Raw genomic sequence first — 12,317 nt, forward strand, 5'->3', positions numbered from 1 at the left:
GAGAGGGGAGAGAAAAGAAGACTTTGTCTTGCAACTTGAATATCAGCTCGGCCACAGTAGAAGAGGGCACCAGGCACAGTCCTCAGGCCCCAGTTTCAGGCTTTAGCTCTCGGACAACATTTCTAGACACACACTGGGCCAGAAGGTAATCTGCTGCCTTAAAGTTAAAGAAGGATCCTGCCTTGAAGGTCTATCAGGATCCATCACCTGCAGACTCAAGAGCCTCTGAGCCTTGGGTAAACATCAACAGCAGCCAGACAGTACTCACTACAGGCTTTGGTGAGTCCCAGTGCAGTGCTGGCTACAAGTGTGAGCCAGCACATTATCTGCTGTGGTGGCCATTGAGAGACTTCTTGTGCTTAAGGAAAGAAGAGGGAAGTATAAAGAAGGCCGGGTGCAGTGGCTCACACCTGTAATCCCAGCACTTTGGGAGGCCAAGGCGGGTGGATCACCTGAGGTCAGGAGTTCAAGACCAGTCTGGGCAACATAACAAAACCTCATCTCTTTTAAAAATACAAAAATTAGCGAGGTGTGGTGGCACACACCTGTGTGTGATCCTAGCTACTCAGGAGGCTGATGCAAGAGAATTGTTTGAACCTGGGAGGCGGAGGTTGCAGTGAGCCAAGATCACACCATTGCACTCCAGCCTGAGTGACAAAGCCTGTCTCAAAAAAAAAAAAAAAAAAAAAAAACAAGTAAAGGAGACTTGTCTTGCAGCTTGAGTACCAGCTTGGCCATAGCAGGATAGAGCACCAAGCAGGTGTCTAAGATTCCCAATTCCAGACTTTGGCATTTGAACCACATTTCTGGACCCACCCTGGGCCAGAGGGATGCCCACTGGCCTTAAGAGAAAGACCTAGGGCTAGCAACATTCACCATAAGCTGACTGAAGAGCCCTTGGACCTTGAGTGAGCATCGTGGTAGCCAGGCAGTATTTCTTGGGGCCATGGGGTAGTAGTGGGCATGGGAGGAAATTCCTTCTGTTTGATGAAAGGAAAGGAAAGAATGGAAAGGAGAAAGGACTTTGTCTTGTGGCTTGGGTGCCAGCTCAACTGCAGTAGAATAGAGCACCTAGTAGATTCCTAAGTTTTCTGACTCCAGCGCCTAGCTCCCAGACATCTCAGGACCTTCCCTGGGCCACAGGGGAGCTCACCACTCTGAAGAAAAAAACGCAAGCCTGGCTGGATTCGCCACCAGCTAACAAAAGAGCACCTGGGCACTGAGTGAATATCAGCAATAGCTAGAAGGTAGTTGTCACGGGCCTTGGGCAAGACCCAGGACTGTGCTGGCATCAGGTCTGACCCAGCACAGTCCCATTGGTGATGGTCAAAGAGTGGTTTAAGTTACCCCTCCCCTAGCTCCAGGCTGCTCAATTGTTTAGGGGAAAGTAAGGGAAGAGAACAAGAGACTCCACCTGGTAATCCAGGGAATTCTCCTGGATCTTACCCAAGACCACTAAGGAGGTACCTCTATGAGTCTGCAAGAGTTACAGCATTACTGGGCTTGGGGTGACCCTCATGCAGATATGTCTTCAGTGAACAAAAACTTAGATCACAACATTCAATTCCCTGTGAACACTCAGAAAGCCTTCTCAACAAGGACAGGTACAAACAAGCCTAGACTGCGAAGACTACAATAAATACCTACACTTCAATGCTCAGACATGAACAGACTTTCAGAAGGCATCAAGATCATTCAGGAAAACCATGACTTCAGGAAATGAACTAAATAAGGCACTAGTGACCAATCCCAGAGTGATAGAGATATTCCACCTTTTAGACAGATAATTCACAATAGCTGTTTTGAGGAAGCTCATGAAATTCAAGATAACACACAAAAGAATTCAGAATCCTATCAGATAAAGTTAACAAAGAGATGGAAATATTTTTTAAATCAAGCAGAAATTGTGCAACAGAAAAATTCAATTGATGTATTGAAGAATGCATCTGAGTCAACAGCAGAATTGATGAGACAGAAGAAAGAATTTGTGAGCTTGAAGACAGGTTATTTGAAAACAAAAAGTCAGAGAAGACAATAGAAAAAAAATGAAACATGTTTACAAGATCTAGAAAATAGCCTCAAAAGGAAAAATCTAAGAGTTATTGGTTTTAAAGAGAAGGTGGAGATAGGTGTGGTAGAAAGTTTATTCAAAGGGATAATAACAAAATACTTCACTGGCCGGGCACGGTGACTCACGCCTGTAATCCCAACACTTTGGGAGACCGAGGCAGGTGGATCATGAGGTCAGCAGTTCAAGAGCAGCCTGGCCAAGATGATGAAACCCCCGTCTCTACTGAAAATACAAAATTTGGCCAGGTGTGGTGGCAGGCGTCTGTAATCCCAGGAGGCTGAGGCAGGAAAATTGCTTGAACCCGGGTGGCAGAGGTTGCAGTGAGCCAAGATTTCACCACTGCACTCCAGCCTGGGTGACAGAATGAGACTCCATCTCAAAAACAACAACAACAACAAAAATTCACAAAACTAGAAAAATATATAGATATTCAACTGCAAGAAAGGACAGTCTCTTCAATAAATGGTGCTGGGAATACCAAATATCCAAATGTGGAAGGAAAAACTAGAGCCCTATCTCTCTCCATGTACACAACCCAAATAAAAATGGATTGAAGATTTAAATTTAAGACTTCAAACTATGAAACTGCTACAAGAAAACATTGTGGAAACTCTCCAGGACATTGGTCTGAGCAACAATGTCTTGAGTAATATCCCACTAGCACAGGCAACCAAAAGAAAAATGGACAGATGGGATCATGTCAAGTTTCAAAGCCTCTGAACAGAGAAAGAAAAATGCAACAATGTAGAGACTTCCCACAGAATGGCAGAAAATATTTGCAATCTATTCATGTGACAAGGGTCTAATAACCAGAATATGTAAAGGGCTCAAACACCTCAATAGAAAAAACTCTAATAATCTCATTAAAAAATAGGCAAAAGATGTGAATAGACATTTCTCAAAAGAAGATATACAAGCGGCAAACAGGTATATGAAAAGGTGATCAACATCACTGATCAACAGAGAAATGCAAATCAGAACTGCAATGAGATATCTCACTCCAGTTAAAATGCCTTTAGCCAAAAGACAGGCAATCATAAATGCTGACAATGAAGAAAAGGGAACCCTCATAGACTATTGGTGAAAATGTAAATGAGTACAGCCACTATGAAGAACAGTACAGAGGCACCCTGAAAAACTAAAAATAGAACTGTAATATGATCCAGTAATCTCACTGCTATGTATACACCCAAAAGAAAGGAACTCGGTATATCAAAGAGATAGCTACACTTCCATGTTTATTGCAACACTATTCACATTAGCCAGGATATGGAGGCAATCTAAGTGTTCATCAGTAAATGAATGGATAAAGAAAATATGGTGGGGGGCGGAGCAAGATGGCAGAATAGGAACAGCTCCAGTCTCCAACTCCCAGCGCGAGTGACACAGAAGACCGGTGATTTCTGCATTTTCAACTGAGGTACTGGGGTCATCTCACTAGGGAGTACCGGACAATCGGTGCTGGTCAGCTGCTGCTGCCCAACCAGCGAGAGCTGAAGCAGGGCGAGGCATCGCCTCACCTGGGAAGCGCAAGGGGGAAGGGAATCCCTTTTCCTACCCAGGGGAACTGAGACACACAACACCTGGAAAATCGGGTAACTCCCACCCCAATACTGTGCTTTAAGCAAACGGGCACACCAGGAGAATATATCCCATACCTGGCCGGGAGGGTCGCACGCCCACAGAGCCTCCCTCATTGCTAACACAGCAGTCTGCAATCTAACCGCAAGGCAGCAGCGAGGCTGGGGGAGGGGCGCCTGCCATTGCTGAGGCTTAAGTAGGTAAACAAAGCTGCTGGGAAGCACGAACTGGGTGGAGCTCACAGCAGCTAAAGGAAACCTGCCTGTCTCTGTAGACTCCACCTCTGGGGACAGGGCACAGTTAACAACAACAACAACAAAAGCAGCAGAAACCTCTGCAGATGCAAACAACTCTGTCTGACAGCTTTGAAGAGAGCAGTGGATCTCCCAACACGGAGGTTAAGACCTGAGAAGGGACAGACTGCCTGGTCAAGTGGGTCCCTGACCCCTGAGTAGCCTAACTGGGAGACATCCCCCACTAGGGGCAGTCTGACACCCCACACCTCACAGGCTGAAGTACACCCCTGAGAGGAAGCTTCCAAAGTAAGAATCAGACAGGTACACTCATTGTTCAGCAATATTCTATCTTCTGCAACCTCTGCTGCTGATACCCAGGCAAACAGGGTCTGGAGTGGACCTCAAGCAATCTCCAACAGACCTACAGCTCAGGGTCCTGACTGTTAGAAGGAAAACTATCAAACAGGAAGGACACCTATACCAAAAACCCATCAGTACATCACCATCATCAAAGACCAGAGGCAGATAAAACCACAAAGATGGGGAAAAAGCAGGGCAGAAAAGCTGGAAATTCAAAAAATAAGAGCGCATCTCCCCCTGCAAAGGAGCACAGCCCATCACCAGCAACGGATCAAAGCTGGTCAGAGAATGACTTTGATGAGATGAGAGAAGAAGGCTTCAGACCATCAAACTTCTCAGAGCTAAAGGAGGAATTACGTACCCAGCGCAAAGAAACTAAAAATCTTGAAAAAAGAGTGGAAGAATTGAAACCAGAATAATTAATGCAGAGAAGGCCATAAACGAACTGACAGAGATGAAAACCATGACACGAGAAATACGTGACAAATACACAAGCTTCAGTAACCGACTCGATCAACTGGAAGAAAGAGTATCAGCGATTGAGGATCAAATGAATGAAATGAAGCGAGAAGAGAAACCAAAAGAAAAAAGAAGAAAAAGAAATGAACAAAGCCTGCAAGAAGTATGGGATTATGTAAAAAGACCAAATCTACGTCTGATTGGGGTGCCTGAAAGTGAGGGGGAAAATGGAACCAAGTTGGAAAACACTCTTCAGGATATCATCCAGGAGAACTTCCCCAACCTAGTAGGGCAGGCCAACATTCAAATTCAGGAAGTACAGAGAATGCCACAAAGATACTCCTCCAGAAGAGCAACGCCAAGACACATAATTGCCAGATTCACCAAAGTTGAAATGAAGGAAAAAATCTTAAGGGCAGCCAGAGAGAAAGGTCGGGTTACCCACAAAGGGAAGCCCATCAGACTAACAGCAGATCTCTCGGCAGAAACTCTACAAGCCAGAAGAGAGTGGGGCCCAATATTCAACGTTCTTAAAGAAAAGAATTTTCAACCCAGAATTTCATATCCAGCCAAACTAAGTTTCATAAGTGAAGGAGAAATAAAATCCTTTACAGTTAAGCAAATGCTTAGAGATTTTGTCACCACCAGGCCGGCCCTACAAAAGACCCTGAAGGAAGCACTAAACATGGAAAGGAACAACCGGTACCAGCCATTGCAAAAACATGCCAAAATGGAAAGACCATCGAGGCTAGGAAGAAACTGCATCAACTAACGAGCAAAATAACCAGTTAATATCATAATGGCAGGATCAAGTTCACACATAACAATATTAACCTTAAATGTTAATGGACTAAATGGTCCAATTAAAAGACACAGACTGGCAAACTGGATAAAGAGTCAAGACCCATCAGTCTGCTGTATTCAGAAGACCCATCTCACATGCAGAGACATACATAGGCTCAAAATAAGGGATGGAGGAAGATCGACCAAGCAAATGGAGAACAAAAAAAAGCAGGGGTTGCAATCCTAGTCTCTGATAAAACAGACTTTAAACCATCAAAGATCAAAAGAGACAAAGAAGGCCATTACATAATGGTAAAGGGATCAATTCAACAGGAAGAGCTAACTCTCCTAAATATATATGCACCCAATACAGGAGCACCCAGATTCATAAAGCAAGTCCTTAGAGACTTACAAAGAGACTTAGACTCCCATACAATAATAATGGGAGACTTCAACACTTCACTGTCAACATTAGACAGATCAACGAGACAGAAAGTTAACAAGGATATCCAGGAATTGAACTCATCTCTGCACCAAGCGGACCTAATAGACATCTATAGAACTCTCCACCCCAAATCAACAGAATATACATTCTTCTCAGCACCACATCGCACTTATTCCAAAATTGACCACATAGTTGGAAGTAAAGCACTCCTCAGCAAATGTACAAGAACAGAAATTATAACAAACTGTCTCTCAGACCACAGTGCAATCAAACTAGAACTCAGGACTAAGAAACTCAATCAAAACCGCTCAACTACATGGAAACTGAACAACCTGCTCCTGAATGACTACTGGCTACATAACGAAATGAAGGCAGAAATAAAGATGGTCTTTGAAACCAATGAGAACAAAGATACAACATACCAGAATCTCTGGGACACATTTAAAGCAGTGTGTAGAGGGAAACTTATAGCACTAAATGCCCACAAGAGAAAGCAGGAAAGATCTAAAATTGACACTCTAACATCACAATTAAAAGAACTAGAGCGGCAAGAGCAAACACATTCAAAAGCTAGCAGAAGGCAAGAAATGACTAAGATCAGAGCAGAACTGAAGGAGATAGAGACACAAAAAACCCTCCAAAAAATCAATGAATCCAGGAGTTGGTTTTTTGAAAAGATCAACAAAATTGACAGACTGCTAGCAAAACTAATAAAGAAGAAAAGAGAGAGGAATCAAATAGACGCAATAAAAAATGATAAAGGGGATATCACCACCGACCCCACAGAAATACAAAGAAAATATGGTACATATACACAATAGAGTACTATTCAGCCATAAAAAGAATATGATCCTATAATTTGGAACAACATGAATAGAACTGGAGGACATTTTGTTAACTGAAATAAGCCAGGCACAAAAAGACAAAGTTGTTCTCATGTTCTCACTCATTTGTGGTAGCTAAACATTAAAACAATTGAACTCTTGGAGATGGAGAGTAGAATGATGGTTATCAGAAGCTGAGAAAGGTCGTGGTGGAGAGGGGGAATGGGAATGGTTAATAGGTATAAAAATATAGTTATGTAGAATGAATAAGATATAGTATTTAATAGCACAACTGGGTGATTGCAGTCAACAATAATTTACTGTACATTTAAAAACAGCTAAAAGACTTTGGTAAGCCAAGTCAGGTATATCACTTGAGGTCAGGAGTTCGAGACCAGCCTGGCCAAGTTAGTGAAACCCTGTTTCTACCAAAAATGAAAAAAATTAGCGAAGCATGATGGTGTGTACTTGTAGCACCAGCTACTAGGGAGGCTGAGGCATGAGAATCGTTTGATCCTGGGAGGCAGAGGTTGCAGTGAGTGGAGACTGCACCACTGTACTCCAGTCTGGGCAACAGAGCAAGACTCTGTCTCAAAAAAAAAAAAAAGAAAGAAAGAAAAGAAAATAGTTAAAAGAGTATAATTGGAATATTTGTAACACAAAGAAATTATAAATACCTAAGGTGACAGATATCCATTTATCTTGATGGGATTATTACACATTGTATGGTTGTATCAAAATATCTCATGTGCCTCATAATATGTACACCTACTATGTACCCATATTAATCCTTTACAAAGACAATGTAAATTACTATTCCTTTTATCATTCAAGATCTTGTATTATCATTTAAATTTAGAGATGCTGAAATATTCAAATTCAGCCTAGGTGCCTGTCCCTCCGTAGTCAATCATATCAATATGCCTAGAGTCAATTTATTCACTGACTCATTCATTTGTGAAAGTAAAATGGACTGGGTGTGTTTGTGTTGTGTTTGTTACATTAGAGCTTCAGAGTAATACAACACATGACCACTGCCTTTGAAGAGCTTACAATCTTGCCAGAAGATGAGATAAGCCATAAACATGAAGTACGTTAAAAATTCAAGGGTAATATTACTCTTACAGTTAGTCATCTATGAATGCTTTTAGTTTTAAATGCCAATAATCTGGAGAATCATACTGTCTTTACTCTTCCACGTCAATGTCATCCTTTTCATTCATCCTCATAAACTACGTTCTAATCAATTCCTTCTTTTGTCTTCTTTTTCTTACTACCTCTGGGCTCTTCCCCTTTATTTTTATTAAGTCAACAAATGCATGTGTCTCTGCTACATGCCAGACACTATACTAGATTCTAGAGATTAAAAAATTATGTGATTACACTAATATTTGTCAATACTTTAAAGAACAATCTTTTAAAAATCAAATATGATCATAGAAACTCTTTGCCTGAAACGTCTTACTCAGTTAGCCTTTGCTTCGTATATTAGTTTCCTAAATTGTTGTAACAAATTACCACAATTTTCATTTTCTTCTGCCTCCTCCATTGCCTATAAGGTTAGATCACTTCCCATCACTGTGTCTCCTACATTTTATTTTAGTCCTACTGGATTTCTGGCAAGTAAGTCATTTTTTCTTCTACGACTATGTTTTGGACATTCTATTCCTTCCAACTAAAATGGTCAATCTCACTTGTCAAACTATTAATCTCTTATTCTTCATTCATCTTCGTAACAAACTATAACCACCTCTTCTAGTCCCTAAAACATCTCCTTAATCAAACTGAGGAACTCCTTTTTTCATATATTCAGGTTTGCTAGGCGTGTTCCTACATTGTAGCCATTTTCATCAAGTATTGAAATCATTTACAACTTTATCTCACTTTAAAACTATGAGCTCTCTAAGCACCATGAATACAATTTTAGTATTTAAGCAGATACTTAATAAATATGGATGCCTGAATGAAAGGTTGAAGGAAAATTTGATCAGAATACAATATATGCATAGAACTCTGACCTCTAGAGAAGAAGGATATGATCTGTCACAAAGCTGTTAATGCATTTTGGTGGTTGTATCATAATATTCTTTTGAGAGTTTTAGTAAAAGCCCTTCTTATGTACAAATGAGTAATAAATAAAGTCCCCTACCTGAGTATGATTGAAAATGAGATTCCATTGCTACAGATTAAACTTGGTTTATGAGGCACGGAGAAAAGATATTTTTTACTCTTTTAATGGAATCAGAGAGTCTTTTTCTTAAATTGAAAGCTGTTTTATAAAATCATCTGTTAGCATTAATTAAATTCAGAGATAATTAATTAATATATGATATTCACATAGCACAGTTCATAGTAGAATTGATCTAGTTTTAATGGAACTATAAAGTTTTGCTACACTGCAGTCTAAGACTTGATTTGAAAAGAAATACTATGTAATTTATAAGAATTCTAGTAAGAGAGAAAAAAATTCTCACTATGAATTATATTAGTCACTTTTATTTCAGAATGTGAGAGATGATGCTATGGCTGGAGAATACAGATAGAAACAGGCAGGAAATATGAGTTAGGGTAGAATTTGAATGTGTAAAACCAGCAGACTTTAAACATAGTACTCAAACACTTTTAGCCTTTGCCATGGAATCACTAATGAAATCTAGCCCCAAAGGTCGAAAAGCCCTCTATTCCTCCCCACCTGCCAAAACCTTTGTCATATGTCACAAAAAAAGAGAGTCCCACATTTCTTCTAAAATAAGGGAACAGATCTCACTTGACCAAGAGAAGGGTCTCACCTCTCCTTCCTCTGCTAACTTTCCCCTCTGGCAATGCTCAGTCAGGCCTTGTTTCGTGTGTTAGTTTTCTAGAGTGCTGTAACAAATTATCATAAACTGGATGGACTAAGGCAACATCAATTTATTCTGTTTTTATTTGGAAGCCAGAAGTCCAAAATTAAAGCAGGGCTGTGCTTCCTCCTAAGACTCTAGAGATGAATCTCTTCCTTTCCTCTTCCAGCTGCTGGTGGCGCCAGGTGTTGCTTGACTCTTGGCTGCACCACTCCCATCTCTGCCTGTCTTCATGTTACCTCCTCCTTTTCTCTCTCAAAATTCCATCTGCTTCTCTCTTTGAAGGATACATGTAGTTACATTTAGGGCTCACTCAGATAATTCAGGATAAATTCCAGAAGGAGCTCAAGATCCTTAACTTCATCTCATCTTTTGACATATAAGATAATTTTCATGATTTTGCCCTATAAGGTAAGAGTTGCATATTCTGAGGATTAAGACTTAAATATATTTTTGTTGGGGGAGGGCACCATTTGACCCACTACACTGGGATTGATTGCTAGAGTGAAAGAAGTTGTGTTGATGATGGTTGTTTCCTTTGGAGCACATCGCATGTTCACTTCGGGGCATTGGCCTCTAACTCCATACGGTGATGAGAATTTCATGGCTTATGGACCATGATGCTGGACAAAAGGCACAACAGCTTCCTTCGGCCACTGGCTTCTTAGAAGTCTGAATGGACTCTGAATACTGCAATAGGCAATATATTAATTAAAGCTGCCTAGAATAACCTTTCATGTTGGGTGCCCCTTCCTTGCTCCTATATCCCCATGAAATCTGTGATGATCTCTGCATTTAATGGATATTAAGTATCTATGTTTCCATTGCAAACTTCTGTGGAGTAAAAATTATACCTTCTTTATATTTATTTACTTAGCATCTCACCTCTCACCTACTGCATTAATTGTTTTTTAGTGAGTATGTGTTGAACTAAGCTGAATTACATCTAAGTTAGGGTTAGTAAGGCATCTACAGTCTTGAGAAAAGTATAGCCAGTGTGAGAACGGCATTAGAAAATCTCTCACCCTTTTACTCCTCAAGATAAAAGTGTCTTTCTTCTAGGATGTACATGGCATTAGAGATGATCTTGTCTTTTTCTGTTGCTCTATTTATTGCTTTTTCTTCTTTCAGGCTGAGATTTATTGATTGCCAGCCATTCTCAAATCACATGTGATGCTGATTTCTCTTTCTTAGCAAACATACACTCATAGAAATTACTGAGGAATTTATTGATTTTATGGTTGTAAATATCCTGGGCTGTTTTCCTTAAATTATATGGAAGAGTTTCCCTCTTGATGCTTGTATTGAGAAGTGATGTAAAGAGGAAACTAGAGCTATAATCAGTGCTCCCACTCCATGCATTTCCATATATCATGGATAGCATTATTTCCATTGACATTTTCTGTCCCTTTACTTTTTGTCTGTGAATTATCTCATTGTATTATTAGGCCCAATCATTTAATGTGATAGATTCAAAGGGAATAAAACAATTAAACAAAATAGCAGGAATTTGAAGTAATTATTGTTGAAAATCAGTATTTACAGACCCCAATACCTTGAAAACATATAATTATCATTCAGAATAATTTTACAATGTACCTGATTTGTGTTTTAGAGAAGATAAAATGTTTCCTTTCGATATGGGTTCCAAAAAAAATCATATATATTTATTTATAGTTCAGTACCTTAGGAGAACTGTCTTGTCACAAGACTTGTCTTAGAAAGAGTGACCCTGTCCCCACCAGAAACACCGTCAATTCAGAGACTAACAGAACACTTAAAGCCATTTGTCTCCCCAACATCTCATTTTTATTTCTATACAAAGCTGCAGTCATTTTAACAAGTTGAGAAGAGAGGATTAGAACAATTCTATTAGGTAATGAGACCCAGTTCCATAAAGCTTTTCTCATCAATCTCTTTAATTTAAGGTTGCACTGTATGGCATTAAAGGAACCTCCTTCATGCTTATCCTCATCTACCTAGTGAGAAAAGCCTTACATGGAACAATAAGGATGGAAATGGGAAAAGGAAGACAAAGGTAAAAACTGGGTGGCTAAGGGTTAGGGTGCTAAGAGACCGTAGATGGGAATCCAAAGCTTAATTCCTATGGCAACAGCAGAACTATGGATTTAGACAGGACAACAAAACAGGAAATGTCTGTTCCAAAACGGACAAAAGTGGGATAAATGAAATATGCAGGCAGATTCGGGGGTTAAAGCCAACAACAACTAACAAGGGACTAATATGGAAGCAGGACTGGAAAGCAATAATTGTGTCTAGTGAGCAGCCTTGGTTTCTCCTGATCAGAAGCCCGTGTGTATTTGGGAACATTTTCTGTACTCATGTGTATTGCGGCACATGACTCCAAATCCCAAGCCAGATTTTAGCAGTTCACAGAACTTCATAACAAGTATGGTACCACTAACAAAGCAATGAGGCTCAAAGACCCCATGGCTATTTCTTTAACTTCCTTCTCATTTGACACTTCTTCCATTCTCATACCAGAAATTTCACTGTTGCAAATCACTTGTTTCCAGACAAACACAAATTACTCTCTTAATCTTCCTGTGATAAGGGAGCTTGTCTAATTTAACCATTTCTTCTTTGAGCTTGACCTTTCACTGTCTTCAAGCAAACCAAAGGCTTTCCTGACTTTGCTCTTCAAATAAATCACTCTGAGAAGTTGACAAAGGAAAGTTATTTGGGCTTATTGTTGGA

The 12,317-nt window shown here is 40.2% G+C and overlaps 1 long non-coding RNA gene across 1 annotated transcript; it reads left to right on the forward strand.

Moving 5' to 3' along the window:
- The first annotated feature begins 397 nt into the window (after positions 1-397).
- On the forward strand, positions 398-7,346 carry LOC117066495. Its single transcript, XR_004430361.1, has 2 exons — positions 398-457; positions 7,139-7,346. It is a non-coding gene; the product is annotated as an uncharacterized LOC117066495 (long non-coding RNA).
- The last annotated feature ends 4,971 nt before the right edge of the window (positions 7,347-12,317 follow it).

The sequence above is a fragment of the Trachypithecus francoisi genome, unplaced genomic scaffold (genome assembly GCF_009764315.1).
Source record: "Trachypithecus francoisi isolate TF-2019V2 unplaced genomic scaffold, Tfra_2.0 Lachesis_group20, whole genome shotgun sequence".
NCBI classification, from domain to species: domain Eukaryota; kingdom Metazoa; phylum Chordata; class Mammalia; order Primates; family Cercopithecidae; genus Trachypithecus; species Trachypithecus francoisi.